Source organism: Lithobates pipiens, unplaced genomic scaffold (genome assembly GCF_037356315.1).
Source record: "Lithobates pipiens isolate NorthernLeopardFrog02 unplaced genomic scaffold, aLitPip1_a1.2 Scaffold_16, whole genome shotgun sequence".
Classification (NCBI taxonomy): Eukaryota; Metazoa; Chordata; class Amphibia; order Anura; family Ranidae; genus Lithobates; species Lithobates pipiens.
The window spans coordinates 627,790,324-627,804,899 of NW_027507748.1; positions in this window are offsets into that span (position 1 = coordinate 627,790,324).

A 14,576-nucleotide genomic window follows, 5' to 3' on the forward strand; every position below is an offset into this window, starting at 1 on the left:
TGCTGTGCTGCACCTCTAATTGCACTACCGGTCAGACTGAGTTAGTTACATGCTTCAGCCTGCATAGCATGCAAACGTGGAGGGAAACCAGCAGCCGGGCGCCCCTAGGTAGCAGTGCGGCCTAGGCGGCTGCCTAGTTTGCCTAGTGGTAGCACCGGCCCTGAAGACAACCAGGTCGCCGCTTTACACACTTGAGCGACAGACGTTTGGTGTCGGAAGGCCCAAGACATTCCGATTGCCCTTGTGGAGTGGGCCGCGACCGGAAAGGGGGGCACCTGCCCCTTCAAGGCGTAAGCTTGTACTACAATCTGTCTGATCCACCTGGAAATGGTGGTTGACGAGACCGCCATGCCTTTCTTTGGACCAGCCACCGAAAAACAGCGAGTCTGACTTCCGGAAGGGAGCCGTGGCAGACAAATATACCTTCAGAGCCAGAACCACGTCCAGAGCGTGAAGGGCCACCTCCTTAGGATGTGCTGGCTTAGAACACAGAGATGGTAACACAATGTCCTCATTGATCTGAAACGCCAAGAACATCTTCGTCAGAAAAGATGGTTGCGGAGGGATCTCCCTGATATTCTCAAATGGCGTTTTTTGCAGTGCCAATAACACCAGGTTCAGATCCCATGAGGGTAACGGTCGACGCATCAGAGGGACTACATGTCGCACCCCTTGAACAAAGGTACTCACCAGTGAGTGAGACGCCAGGGGTCGTTGAAAAACGACAGCCAAGGCTGATATTTGTCCTTTAATGGTGCTTAACGCCAACTTCTGGTCTACTCCTTGCTGAAGAAACAGCAGGATCCTGGATATAGCAAAGGAGAGCGGATGCCATCCTTTCTCCTTACGCATGGAGATGTAGGCCTTCCAGGTACAATGAAAAATCTTCCTGGAAGAGGATTTCCGTGCTCTCAACATAGTGGGGATCACCGAGTCCGACAGACCCCTGTTCCTCAACACCTGGCTCTCAATAGCCATGCCATTAAAGCCATCGATGGTAAAGCAGGATGGAGAATCGGACCTTGAGACAGAAGGTCCTCTTGTAATGGCAGTCACCAGGGGGCGTCTGCCACCAGCCGCACTAGGTCTGCGTACCACGGATGCTGAGGCCAATCTGGGGTGACCGGAATTACTGGAATCCACTCGACTTCCACTCTGCGGAGCAGCCGTAGTAATAGCTTCAATGGAGGAAAGGCATAGATCAGCTGATAATGACCCCCCGAAGCTACCAGCGCGTCTGCCCAAGGATCTCTTGTGCTAGTCACGAATCTCAGCACCTTCCGATTGAGACAGGAGGCCACCAGATCCATGTCTGGTGTGCCCCACCGCAGGAACAGCAGCCTGAATATCTCCGGATGCAACGCCCATTCTCCTGGGTCCAGCATCTGGCGACTCAGATAGTCCGCCTGCTAGTTCTCCACTCCTGGGATGTAAATGGCCCACAGGGCCAGTACATGCCGCTTTGCCCACCGAAGTATGTAAGCGACCTCCCGTGCAGCAGCTGAGCTTCTTGTTCCTCCTTGGTGATTGACATACGCCACAGCAGTAGTGTTGTTTGACTGGATCCTGATCGGACGCCCTTGCAGTCTTATTGACCATGTGGAGAGGCATAGCCTGATCACTCTCAGCTCGAGCAGACTGATCGGCAATTTGGATTCCTCCGTCGACCAGAGGCCCTGAGCTGACTGAACCCCCATCACTCCACCCCAGCCGGATAGGCTGGCATCCGTTGTGATCACTGTCCATTTTATAGGTAGGAACGACTTCTCGGACTGAAGCACCGGGGACCTCAGCCACCAGATCAGTGAATCTCTGACTAGCTGGCTCACCTGGATCTGCTGATCCAGGGACAACAGAGATTTGTCCCACTTTGACAAAATCTCCTTCTGCAGAACTCTGGTGTGGAACTGGGCATACGGTACTACCTCGAAGGAGGGCCACCATGAGACCCAGGACTCGCATGCAGAAGCGAAGTGACGCCACTTGCAGTTCATCAGCAGTTTTACCGTGGCTCTGAGAATCTGCAGCTTGTCTGAAGGGAGAAACACTCTTGCTTCCACTCCAAATGCTGGGTCAGTACTACCACCGACTTCTTTAGGTTTAACAGCCACCCAAATTCTTGTAGGGTCTGCATGGTGTTCGCCACATCCTCCTCTAACTCTGAGGCGGAAGATGCTCTCAGAAGGAGATCGTCTAGGTATCCCACGTTGCCAAAACTGGAGCCAATTCCTTGGTAAAGACTCAGGGGGCCGATGCCAAACCAGAAGGGAGACCCACAAACTGATAGTGGGCTTCCCCGACTGCTAACCGCAGAAACTTTTGATGTCGGAGGCTCATGGGTATGTGCAGGTATGCATCCTGGATGTCTAAGGACGCCAGGGAGTCCCCCTGATGGAGTGCAGCGACAGCTGAACGAACTGCTTGCATTCTGAACCTCTGCACTTTCACAAAGTGATTGAGGGCTTTTAGATCCAAGATTGGACGTACCCCTTCTTTCTTCGGAACTACAAACAGGTTTGAGTAGAAACCCTGGAAATGTTTCGATTCCGGAACAGGTACAATCACCCCGCGATTCAGCAAATCCTTTTCAGCCCCCAAGAGGGCCTCCCAGCGAGCCGGAAGAACGGGAATGCTGGAGGGGAAGAATCTGTTTGGTGGCCAAGAGAGAAATTCTATCTTGTAGCTGGAGGAAATCAGATCGCAGACCCATTGGTCAGACATCCAAGAGGACCACCAGGCTGCAAACTCCTGAAGGCGACCCCCCACCCGAGACATGGGTGGAGGAAAACCTTCATGCGGTAGCACTTTTGCTCGCAGGCTTGTTAAGTTTGCGATTCCAGGTACGTTTCTGACCTTCTGTGGATGTCCTGTTGGGATGGGGACGTTTGGCTGAAGTTCCGGACGGACGAAAAAGCCGCTTGTGAGCGGAAAAGGAGGACCCTTGTCTACGGTGTGGCTCCTTAGCCTTCCTGGCCTGTGGGAGTAGTGTACTCTTACCACCAGTGGCATTCTTAATAATGTCATCCAAAGAGGCTCCAAAAAGCCGGTCGCCAAGGAAGGGGAGATCCGTCAGGGCTTTCTTGGATGCCTGGTCAGCAGACATACTTTTTTTACCGAATCAGGCACCGCAGCACCACTGCTGACACTGAAGCCCTGGATAACAGGGGAAGAGTATCCAGGGCCACGTCACAAACGTACTTAAGGCCTTGCAATAGTTGGTCTGCTAGTTCAATGCAGACAGGAGAAGCCTGTTGTTCTCCCAACTCACGGTGCAACACCTTTGCCCACTTAGTTAGTGCCTGCGACACAAGTGCAGATGCCAGTATTGGTCGCCACGGCTGACCCCACAACCGTGAACAAGGAATGAGCCACTGCCTCTGCCTTTCTGTTCGTGGGATCCCCAAAAGGGACCGCTACCTCAGCAGAGGAATCTTCTGGCTCCTGAATCTTCAGGGTATCACGCACAGCTGTGATAAGTGCTCCAACAAGGGCTTTGTCACGCACGGACCCGGACGGGGACTCATCCTCACTGTCCGAACGGTCCTGGTCCGCGTCATCTGAAATTACACCAACCTCAGCAGGGCCAGAGTCTGCATCAGAGCTCTCCCCAGAGGACAGGGGTGGGGGCAGGGGCTGCTTTTTAGCACCTTTGCGCCCACACACCGCCTCCATCTTGGCAACGAATGAATTGAGGACCGCTGACAAGGTGTCCAAGGGCACTGCGCAGTCCGCAAGTGAACCGGTTGCAATCCACCCGAAGGGGACTTAGGATAGTGACAGTCACACCCTCCTTACTGCTGCTGGCTGAGGGGCTCTTGCCTGCAGGACTCTCCACCCCGAGGGGTTCTGTGCTATGCAGCAGGTAGTGCCTGTAGTCTCTGTTGGCTCCCAGGTGCAGAGGAATCAGTTCTGTGTTGGTGGACACAGCTGCTAATGGAGCTTAAACCGCTCTGCAGTGTGCTCAGGCTCAAAGAAAATGGCCGCCCAGCGTCCAGTATAAGGACATAAAACACAGGGGAAATGGCCGCCAAAGCACATGCTGCCGCTAGAGAACACTGAAAAAACGTGTTCAGGCTTCCAGAAAATGGCTGCTGGCCCGGGACACTGTGACGCAGACATCAGTAGCCTGGTCATATGTATGTCCCAGAGCATAAAAGCTCACCGACCACCACTGAAGCTGAGGTTTCGTTGTGGCCGACCCAGTGCGGAGCTCTGGTCTGCACACGCTCAATGGCCGGACTGGGGAGACTACAAGGATAAGGATATCCAGCCTGTCACCCAGCCAGCTGTTGATAGCAGATCACAGGATCTCTCATCTTGCACAAAAAAGCCAAGTTTCTGCAGAAAAAAAGACGGACCGATGGGCCTGTCAGGGTTCCTAGGTCCTTCTCCTTCATTAGGCAAAATAAAACTGATGACTGCATGGCAGGCTGGAGGGTTGTTACCTAAGGGATCGCCCCCCTGGGCGGAACTGGAAAGTTCTGCTTGTTATATAACATGTAATGCCTAGTATTCTCCTAAAGGTGGGCATAACAACCCAATTGCTAAGAGAGGAGCTGTGTTGGTCAGTGAATATAAAAGAAATGTTAATTTTTTTGTGGGGGATTTTTTTTGTAAAAATGTGTTTACACTTAGCGAACACATGTGGTCGCATAAAAATTTGACAATGTCACTTTACTGGACTTTTATCAGTTTCATCTTCCCAAATAAAAATATCCCACTCTTCACAATCATACCTTACTTATCTCATGTGTTTTGCTAGTACCTATATTTGATAGCAAGGATGAAGCACATGAAGAGCAAAATTAGAACCAAAATATTTGATGAGCAGCTTAAGAATTCATTGAGAATTGCTACTACATCCATCGGACCAGATATTGATGTGTTAGCCCCTGTACACATGGTCGGAGATTTCGACAACCAAATCCGTCTGATTTTCTCCGTTGGATTTTGTCCGTCGGATTGTGTCCAAAACTATTGCATACACACGGTCGGACTAAGTTGTCGAAAAATCCAATTATTCAGAACGTGATGACGTAATTTCGTTACGATGGGACTACGTTCAGGCTAGTAGCCAATAGCTTTGATGTAGGAATTTGATCTGAGCATGCGTGGCACTTGGTCCGATCAAAATTCTCTACACATGATCGGAGTATGTCCGATCGAACCAGTTGGTCGGGAAATATTTCCAACAAGTTGAAAAATTGGGTCCGACAGATATTCCGACGGAATCAGTCCGATGCATACCACACACAGTCGGATTATCCGACAACACGGTCCGATAGGACACATTCCAACGGATTCTCCGACCGTGTGTACAAGGGCTTAGTTTATCAAAAACTGTGTCAAATATTGCATTGATTTTACAATATGTTGCCCTCTTTTACATTTATAATTAAAGATATTACCAAAAACAAAGTTTTATTACTCAGATAGGTACATTATTTATATTAGGGATTAGGGGTTAACTTGTGATCTGACCAACTTTTTCTGTTCGACTTTTTCTGCTTATTAGCTATCCTTATTGTTCGTGTATTTTATGTGGCCCAAGACCATTCCTCTTCTTCCAATGTGGCCCAGAAGGGCAAAAGGTTGGACACCCTTGCTGTACAACTTTGCACCCCTTGAAGGGCCAGACTGTGCTCCTTACTGTAATTTTCATATCAACATAAAACTTTTTAATGTGCTTGACAAAGCAGACTATTACAGATCCAAATTGTTAGGGTACTTCCTTGTTTTGTTCCTATTTTTACTTATCTTTCAAAAGCACACAAAAAATTATGATAGTTTTAATATTTCAAGGTAGTACTTTATGACCCTACTTAGAAAAATGGAGAAACCCCCTAGAATTGGGACTTTATAGGTACTATCATATTCACATACGTAGGAAAATATATATATTAAAAAAATCAGGGCTTGGAGACGGACACTGGTTTTGGCATACTTGGTGGGGCCATGACTTGAACCCAGTCTGTGCAGTGGGTACAACTTCATGGGACCCCAGGGCCCTTGATGCGTCCCTGTCCTGTTTATTAGTGGCCTGTAAGCGTCATCACTGTTTGACTAAGATTCGCCAGCCTCTTCTGGGCCCCAGTGCACATATAGGCCCCCTGTTGGTCTGATATTTTGGACTGCAGTGTGGCTGATAGGATAGGTGATTAAGTGGGGGAATGCAATATTATTCCCTTGTCTTTTCCAATTTTCCTTTTTCTTGTCTACCATCTATATACTCTTTAACCACTTTCAGACCGGACCATTTTGCTGGTAAATGACCAGAGGTCTTTTTACACTTTGGCACTGCGCTGCTTTAACTGGTAATTGCGCGGTCATGCAATGTTGTACCCAAACGAAATTTGCGTCCTTTTCTTCCCACAAATAGAGCTTTCTTTTAAAGGTATGTGACTGACTCTGCGATTTTTATTTTTTGCGATATAAACGTAAAAAGACCGCAAATTTTGAAAAAAAATGATATTTTCTACTTTTTGTTATTAGAAAAATCCAATAAACTCAATTTTAGTCATACATTTAGGCCAAAATGTATTCAGCCACATGTCTTTGGTAAAAAAAAAGTCAATAACTGTATATTTATTAGTTTGCGCAAAAGTTGTCACATCTACAAACTAAGGTACGTTTTCTGGAATTTACGCAGCTTTTAGTTTACGACTGCCTATCTCATTTCTTGAGGTGCTAAAATGGCAGGGCAGTACAAAACCCCCCCAAATGAGCCCATTTTGGAAAGTAGACCCCCTAAGGAAATTGATAAGTGGCATGTTGAGCCCATTGAATATTTTATTTTTTTGCCTCAAGCGATTGAATAATGACAAAAAATTTTTTTTTTTTTTTTTTACACAAAGTTGTCACTAAATGATATATTGCTCACACATGCTATGGGCATATGTGAAATGACACCCCAAAATAAATTCTGCTGCTTCTCCTGAGTACGGGGATATCACATATGTGGGACTTTTTGGGAGCCTAGCCGCGTACGGGGCCCCGAAAACCAAGCACCGCCTTCAGGCTTTCTAAGGGCGTAAATTTTTGATTTCACTTCTCACTACCTATTACAGTTTTGAAGGCCATAAAATGCCAAGATGGCACAAAATCCCCACAAATGACCCCATTTTAGAAAGTAGACACCCCAAGCTATTTGCTGAGAGGCATGTTGAGTCCATGGAATATTTTATATTTTGCCACAAGTTGCGGGAAAATTACAAACTTTAATTTTTTATTTTTTTTTTCCACAAAGTTGTCACTAAATGATATATTGCTCAAACATGCCATGGGCATATGTGAAATGACACCCCAAAATAAATTCTGCTGCTTCTCCTGAGTACGGGGATACCACATGTGTGGGATTTTTTGGGAGCCTAGCCGCGTACGGGGCCCCGAAAGCCAAGAACCGCCTTCCGGTTTTCTAAGGGCGTAAATATTTGACTTCACTCCTCACTACCTATTACAGTTTTGAAGGCCATAAAATGCCAAGATGGCACAAAACCCCCACAAATGACCCCATTTTAGAAAGTAGACACCCCAAGCTATTTGCTGAGAGGCATGTTGAGTCCATGGAATATTTTATATTTTGCCACAAGGTGCGGGAAAATTACAAACTTTTTTTTTTTTTTCACAAAGTTGTCACTAAATGATATATTGCTCACGCATGCCATGGGCATATGTGAAATGACACCCCAAAATAAATTCTGCTGCTTCTCCTGAGTACGGGGATACCACATATGTGGGACTTTTTGGGAGCCTAGCCACGTACGGGGCTCCGAAAACCAAGCACCGCCTTCAGGCTTTCTAAGGGCGTTAGTTTTGAAGGCCATAAAATGCCAAGATGGCACAAACCCCCCCCAAATGACCCCATTTTGGAAAGTAGACACCCCTAAATTTAGGGGTACACTAGTGAGACTAGGTAATAAATGGCGGGTGCCCTGAAACTATAAAAAAATAACTAACCAACCAGCGTCACCTGTAACAGTTATATGGTGATCACTGGTGAAAGGGTTAACTAGGGGGCAATCAGGGGGCTTTATGCGGTAGTATATGGGGGTCCCTGGCGCTATAAAAAGCTATAAAGCTATAAAAAGCTATAAAAAGCTGCAGCGAACCTAAATACCTACTTGCCTAACTAGCGTCACCTGTGACACTAATACAGCGATCAGAAAAACGATCGCTTATTAGGCTGGGTTCACACTGGAGCGATGCGGGAACGTCACGAATCCGCGGCGGGTTCCCGCATCGCATGCCTCCCGGCGTGTTCAACCCATGCGATCCGATTCTGCTGCGGACCAAAAAAAGGGTCCCGTGCGAGTTTGCGGCGGGTGCGGCGGGTGCGACACGAATTCAGCCATACTATCTGTATGGCTGAACTCGAATCGCACAGAGATCAGATGTGATTTGCACTGCAGTGCGGTGCGAATCACATCCGTTCTCAAACCGCTGCAATGTGAACCCAGCCTTAGTGACACTGGCGACGGGGGGTGATCACGGGGTTAAACCTTTATTGGGGGGGTTAGGGGGGTACCTTAGAACTAAAGGGGGCTAACCCTAACTGCCCTAACAGTTATTACAGTCACAAATGACACCCGCCGGGTGATCAGGGGGTTAAACCTTTATTAGGTAATAAATGGCGGGTGCCCTGAAACTATAAAAAAATAACTAACCAACCAGCGTCACCTGTAACAGTTATATGGTGATCACTGGTGAAAGGGTTAACTAGGGGGCAATCAGGGGGCTTTATGCGGTAGTATATGGGGGTCCCTGGCGCTATAAAAAGCTGCGGCGAACCTAAATACCTACTTGCCTAACTAGCGTCACCTGTGACACTAATACAGCGATCAGAAAAACGATCGCTTATTAGGCTGGGTTCACACTGGAGCGATGCGGGAACGCCACAAATCCGCGGCGGGTTCCCGCATCGCATGCCTCCCGGCGGCAGTTCACACTGCCCTATGCGAACTGCTGGGAGTGTCAGTGAAATGTTAATGACACCCCCAGATCAGTTCGCATATCGCAGTGCGATCTGCAAACTCGGATCGCATGGTGTGAACACCCATGCGATCCGATTCTGCTGCAGACCAAAAAAAGGGTCCCGTGCGAATTTGCGGCGGGTGCGGCGGGTGCGGCGAATGGCTGAACTCGAATCGCAGAGATCGGATGTGATTTGCACTGCAGTGCGGTGCGAATCACATCCGTTCTCATAAACCGCTGCAATGTGAACCCAGCCTTAGTGACACTGGCGACGGGGGGTGATCACGGGGTTAAACCTTTATTGGGGGCGTTAGGGGGGTACATTAGAACTAAAGGGGGCTAACCCTAACTGCCCTAACAGTTATTACAGTCACAAATGACACCAATGCAAAAACAAATAAAAAATGCATTGGTGTCACTGTGACTGGGGGGGCAGGGGTAATTGGGGGGGTGATCGGGGGGTAAAGGGGGGGTGTGAGTGTGCCTGGCATGTTCTACTGTGTAGTGTCGTGTTGGTGCAACTCACCGATCCTCTCTCCTCGGTGCCGGAACGAAAAATACCGACACGGAGGAGAGATTACATCACTTCCTCTCCTGTGTTTACATTACAGGAGAGGAAGTGATGTCACGAAGGATTTCCATTCGTCGGGAGCGATCGCGAGGGGGTGGCCATGAATGAATGGCCGCCCCCTCATCCCGGATCGCTCCCGAACGAATACCGACCGCCGCAGGCACCGGGGGGGCCCGATCGGGCCCCCCACCCGCGGGAAGGCAGGGACGTACAGGTACGCCCATATGCCTGCCCGTGCCATTCTGTCGACGTACATCCTCGTGCGGCGGTCGGCAAGTGGTTAAAGAATATCTGGTTGGACGGGATTCGGATTGACCCCTGCGTCAGGATGTCTCTTCTGCATTTATTTTAAAATTGTATATATTTCTATGGAAGGTTTTACTGTGTAAGGGGTAAGGGGGAGAGGAGGAGCATGTGTGCAGTGCTAAATAATTGGATATGCTTTTTGATCACAAGAAGTGAATGCCTATGTTGTCACTTTGAATGTGGAAACTTGTGTTTTTAACAGTGTATATAATAATTTTCATGAGCACAGTATAATATTGAAATATGTTTGCACATGCGTTTTGGTGAAGCACTTTATATGTAAATGTATGTATATCTGAGCACTCTTACATTTGCACAGATGTTGCTTTAATTACTTGTATGGCACTTAAAGTGAAGAAACTGAAGTGTTTTAACACCAAACCGAATAGCCCGAACACTGTTCATATCATATAGAAAAAAAATTAAAAAAAGTTGTCAGCAACACTTAAAAAAAAAAAAAAAATCAATGCCAGGGCTTCTCCCTCTGTCTTTTAGCTTACTGGTAACTAGTGTATACCGCCACACTGGAGTTGCCTACCCTGAGCTCTTGCCCTCCTGCAACCCACCATGACCTGAGTTTAAAACTTTCTTCTTAGTATGACGACAGAGCTATGGTAATACCACTGATTGAGTTGGAAAAATGATTTTAGAACTTACTTCATAAAAGACACCTCTGAAGGCATACATAAGTACACCAGTGACTGTGTGCTTTTTTCTTTTTAAATCCCCAGCTTACTTTCAATTTTGTCACTCCTGGGATCAATATTACTTAATAATGTCCCCAGCATTATTACATAAGAAAAGTGACTGTAGTGTAACTGTGTCTGCACAAACCTCTTTCAAGTTTCTACTGACCAGCTTCAAAGTATAGCTGCTGTCTTTGAGTGGAGAGAATGTGAAATCAATAGATGCCTTCAAGTTGTAAAATCCTCTGCGACTACTACTGCAACATTGTCCCTCTGATAAGGAAGTTTTAGCACAGTATATTTCATAGCATGGTTTTATATCAAGGCTTTATGTTCCCTGGCTGATTATTAAAGCTGAACTCCAGATAACAGCTAAATATACAAATGAAATACATATATGTTGAAGGCTGGCCGCAGGCCAGCCTGTATTTGTAGGAGGAGCCTGAGAGGGCTATTTAAACCTCCTCCTCTGTCAGGGCCAGTGTCGGTAGGTTTTTCTGGGTGGTAGCATGTCATTTCAGAGCTGCGGTCATGGTCCCCAAACCCCCCCCCCCTCCCTCATCCCTGGGTCCACACTGGCGCATGGAGGCCACCCTGCTGCGCCCCCCCTCCCCCTTTTTTCAGCCCCATGTTCCAGCATGGAGGGGGGTGGGAAGCTGTGGGCAGTGGCTTCTCCCAGCGTTTAGGCAGTCCATCACTCCTGCTCTAAATCTCCCCACAGCTTCGTGGGGACAGCCTGCATCCCTCCTGGTGAGATGAGGTGGAGGTAGTCGGCCGCCACTGGCTCCCCTTACAGGCACGGAGCGCCCGCCGTTCTCCTAGTGGGGGGGGAGGTAATTGGCCGCGCCGGCTCCCCCCCCCTCGCATATACAGTGCACCCGACTGATTCTCCTGGGGGGGGATGTAATCGGCCGTGCTGGCTCCCCCTCGCCCTTCCCCCCCCCCCCACACCATGCAGTGCACCTGCCGATTCTCCTGGCGGGGGAGGGGGGAGGTAATCGGCCGTGCTGGCTCGCCCTCCCCCGCCCGCCTGCCTGGGGATCGCCTGCCAGCTCCGCTCTCCATGCTTCATTCCCCCAAGGGAGCCGCACGCCTGGTGGGTCTCGGGTGCAGTGGGGGATGGAAGATCAGTGACTTGTGGGATGTAGCACTGAAGGAGTTTCTCCCGTTATGGGGAGAGGGGGGTTGGCTGGCTCCGCCCGCCGATTCTCCTGGTGAGGGGAGGTGGAGATAGTCGGCGCCGCTGGTTCCCCCTTGCAGGTTCGGAGCACCCGCCGTTTCTCCTCGTGGGGGGGGGGGGGAGGTAATCGACCGCGCCGTCTCCCCCTCCCCCCTCACATTGCTGTGTACCCGCCGGTTCTCCAGGCGGGGGGAGGGGGAAGTATTCGGCTGCGCTGGCTCCCCCCCCCCCCCCCTCATATAGGCGTTTTCTTGCAGTTCAGCAACATCAATTAACCAGAAAGCTTACTTCCAAGTGCTACGTTCTGGTTTTCAGATATTCAGAATTACACAGAAATGTTCTGGTGATGTGGATATGAAACTCATGAAAGCCATATAAATATTTCTACAGGATATGAACTTCTGACTGGTGGATCCTTTTCAAATCCAATTCATGTTTCAGCTGAATATCATTAAAATCCAGTGGGGTGTTGTTACACTGGGAACTGCACTGCACTTGCTGTGCGGGCTACGATTCCGTACAGAGCAGAAACCTTTCTCTGCGTTCAGGAGGCTCTGCAGCTCATTCAAATTATGTTTTACCTGACTAAACTGTAAGTACAATGTGCAAAGGGCACCCAGAGCAATTTCATGCATCTAACAACACTCCTGAGCTCCACGTGGTGGGCCTCCTGAGCTCCACGTGTTAGGTCCCCCCCACCCCCCGAGCTCCACGTGGTGGGCCTCCTGAGCTCCACGTGGTGGGTCCCCCCCCCGCCTGTGCTCCACATTATGGGTTTCCTCCTCCCCACCCACCTAAAGCTCCTCGTGGTAGGCCTCCTGAGCTCCACATGGTGGGACCCCCCTCCTGAGCTCCACGTGGTGGGCCTCCTGAGCTTCACGTGGTGGGTCTCCTCCCCACCCGCCTGAGCTCCACGTGGTGGGTCTCCTCCCCACCCGCCTGAGCTCCACGTGGCGGGTCTCCTCACCCGCCTGAGCTCCACGTGGCGGGTCTCCCCACCCGCCTGAGCTCCACGTGGTGGGTCTCCCCACCCACCTGAGCTCCACGTGGCGGGTCCCCCCCCGCCTTAGCTCCACGTGACATTTCTGTCACAGCGTTCCTGTCGCAGTGTTCCGTCACAGCGTTCTGCGCTGCTTTTCCGTCACAGCATTTTGCGCTGCATTTCCGTCACAGCGTTCTGCGCTGCATTTCCGTCACAGCGTTCTGCGCTGCATTTCCGTCACAGCGTTCGGCGCTGCATTTCCGTCACAGCGTTCTGCGCTGCATTTCCGTCACAGCGTTCTGCGCAGCATCTCCTGTCAGCAGTCTGTCCGGCATTATTGTCATAGCGGTCTGTCCAGCTTTTCAGTCATAGCGTTCTGGCCGGCATGTCTGGCATAGCGTTTTCTGCCCCTGGATGCCTGTGATAGCGTTCTGCCCCGGGATGTCTGTCGTAGCTTTCTGCCCCGGGTCTTCTGTCATAGCATTCTGCCCTGGGACTTCTGTCTGCCCCTGGACTGCTGTCATAGTGTTTTGCCGCTGGACTGCTGTGGCGTTTTGAACCAGGGTTTCTGTCATGGCGTTTCTGAACCAGGATTTCTGTCATGGCGTTTCTGAACCAGGATTTCTGTCATGGCGTTTCTGATCCAGGATTTCCGTCATGGCGTTCTCAACCAGGATTTCCGTCATGGCGTTCTCAACCAGGATTTCCGCCATGGCGTTCTCAACCAGGATTTCCGTCATGGCGTTCTCAACCAGGATTTCCGCCATGGCGTTCTCAACCAGGATTTCCGTCATGGCGTTCTGAACCAGGATTTCCGTCATGGCGTTCTGAACCAGGATTTCTGTCTTTGCATTCAGTCTCAGCGTGTTTTCGGGCTTTGCATTTCTGGCCAGGTTTCTGCTGTTGCGTCGCTGTCGCAGTTTTCTGTTATAGCATTTCTGGCCCAGGATTTTGGGCTTTTCATTTACGCCTCAGTGTTTCAGTTTTGGTTGTTGCTGTCATTGCGTTTTGCCTCTGTTTCTGTCACTACGTTTCTGCTTCAGCGGTTAGTTTCAGCGCTTTCTGTCATGGTATTTTTCATCATGGCATGTCATGTTTCTGTCTCAGCGTTTTCTGTCTCAGCGTTTTCTGTCTCAGCGTTTTCTGTCTCAGCGTTTTCTGTCTTTGTGTTGCTGCCGGCATGCCTGTCATGGTATTTCAGACTTGGTGTTCAGTCTCAGAGTTTCTCAGAGGGGCGTTGTTCACTCATGGCATACTCTGGTAGTCGTTTGTCTTTGTTGATTGTCATGTCCCATCGTGTCTGTGTCATGTTTTGTTCCTGGGTCAGGTAGCTAGGGCTCACACGTCAGGATCTGTCACGTCTATAGATCCATACGGGATGAGGTTTCGTTTATTAATTGATTGTTGTCCTCAATCTTCTCGCCCGTATACCATACGTCATACGTTGCATGTTCATTCACCACATCTATACGACTACCCACCACGGCCTGTGGGCACACTAGCCCTGAGTTTTCAGTTAATTACCTGCCTCTGCACTGCAGGTTACTCGGGCTCACTTACCACTCACATGTTGGGTGGGTGTTGGGGTCCGTCCGTCAGGTTCTTTTACGTGCAGTGGTCTTGACTTTTCTGCTCATGTTTCATTCTTAGTTAGGCAGGGGGGTATTGTTGTTCTCATGTTTGGTTGTCTGTCTTTTCTCTAGTTTGTGTTTCAGGTTGGGCCGTCTTGGCATCCATACCGATATCATCCATGCTTGCTATCACTTCCTTCAGCCCGGCCATGGTTGGGGGCTAGTCGTTTGGTGCTGATGTCTTTTCACCACTGGGCTCACCCTTGGGTCATGAAGCAGTCAAAAATGTTTTCCTTCAGTTGATGTCCTG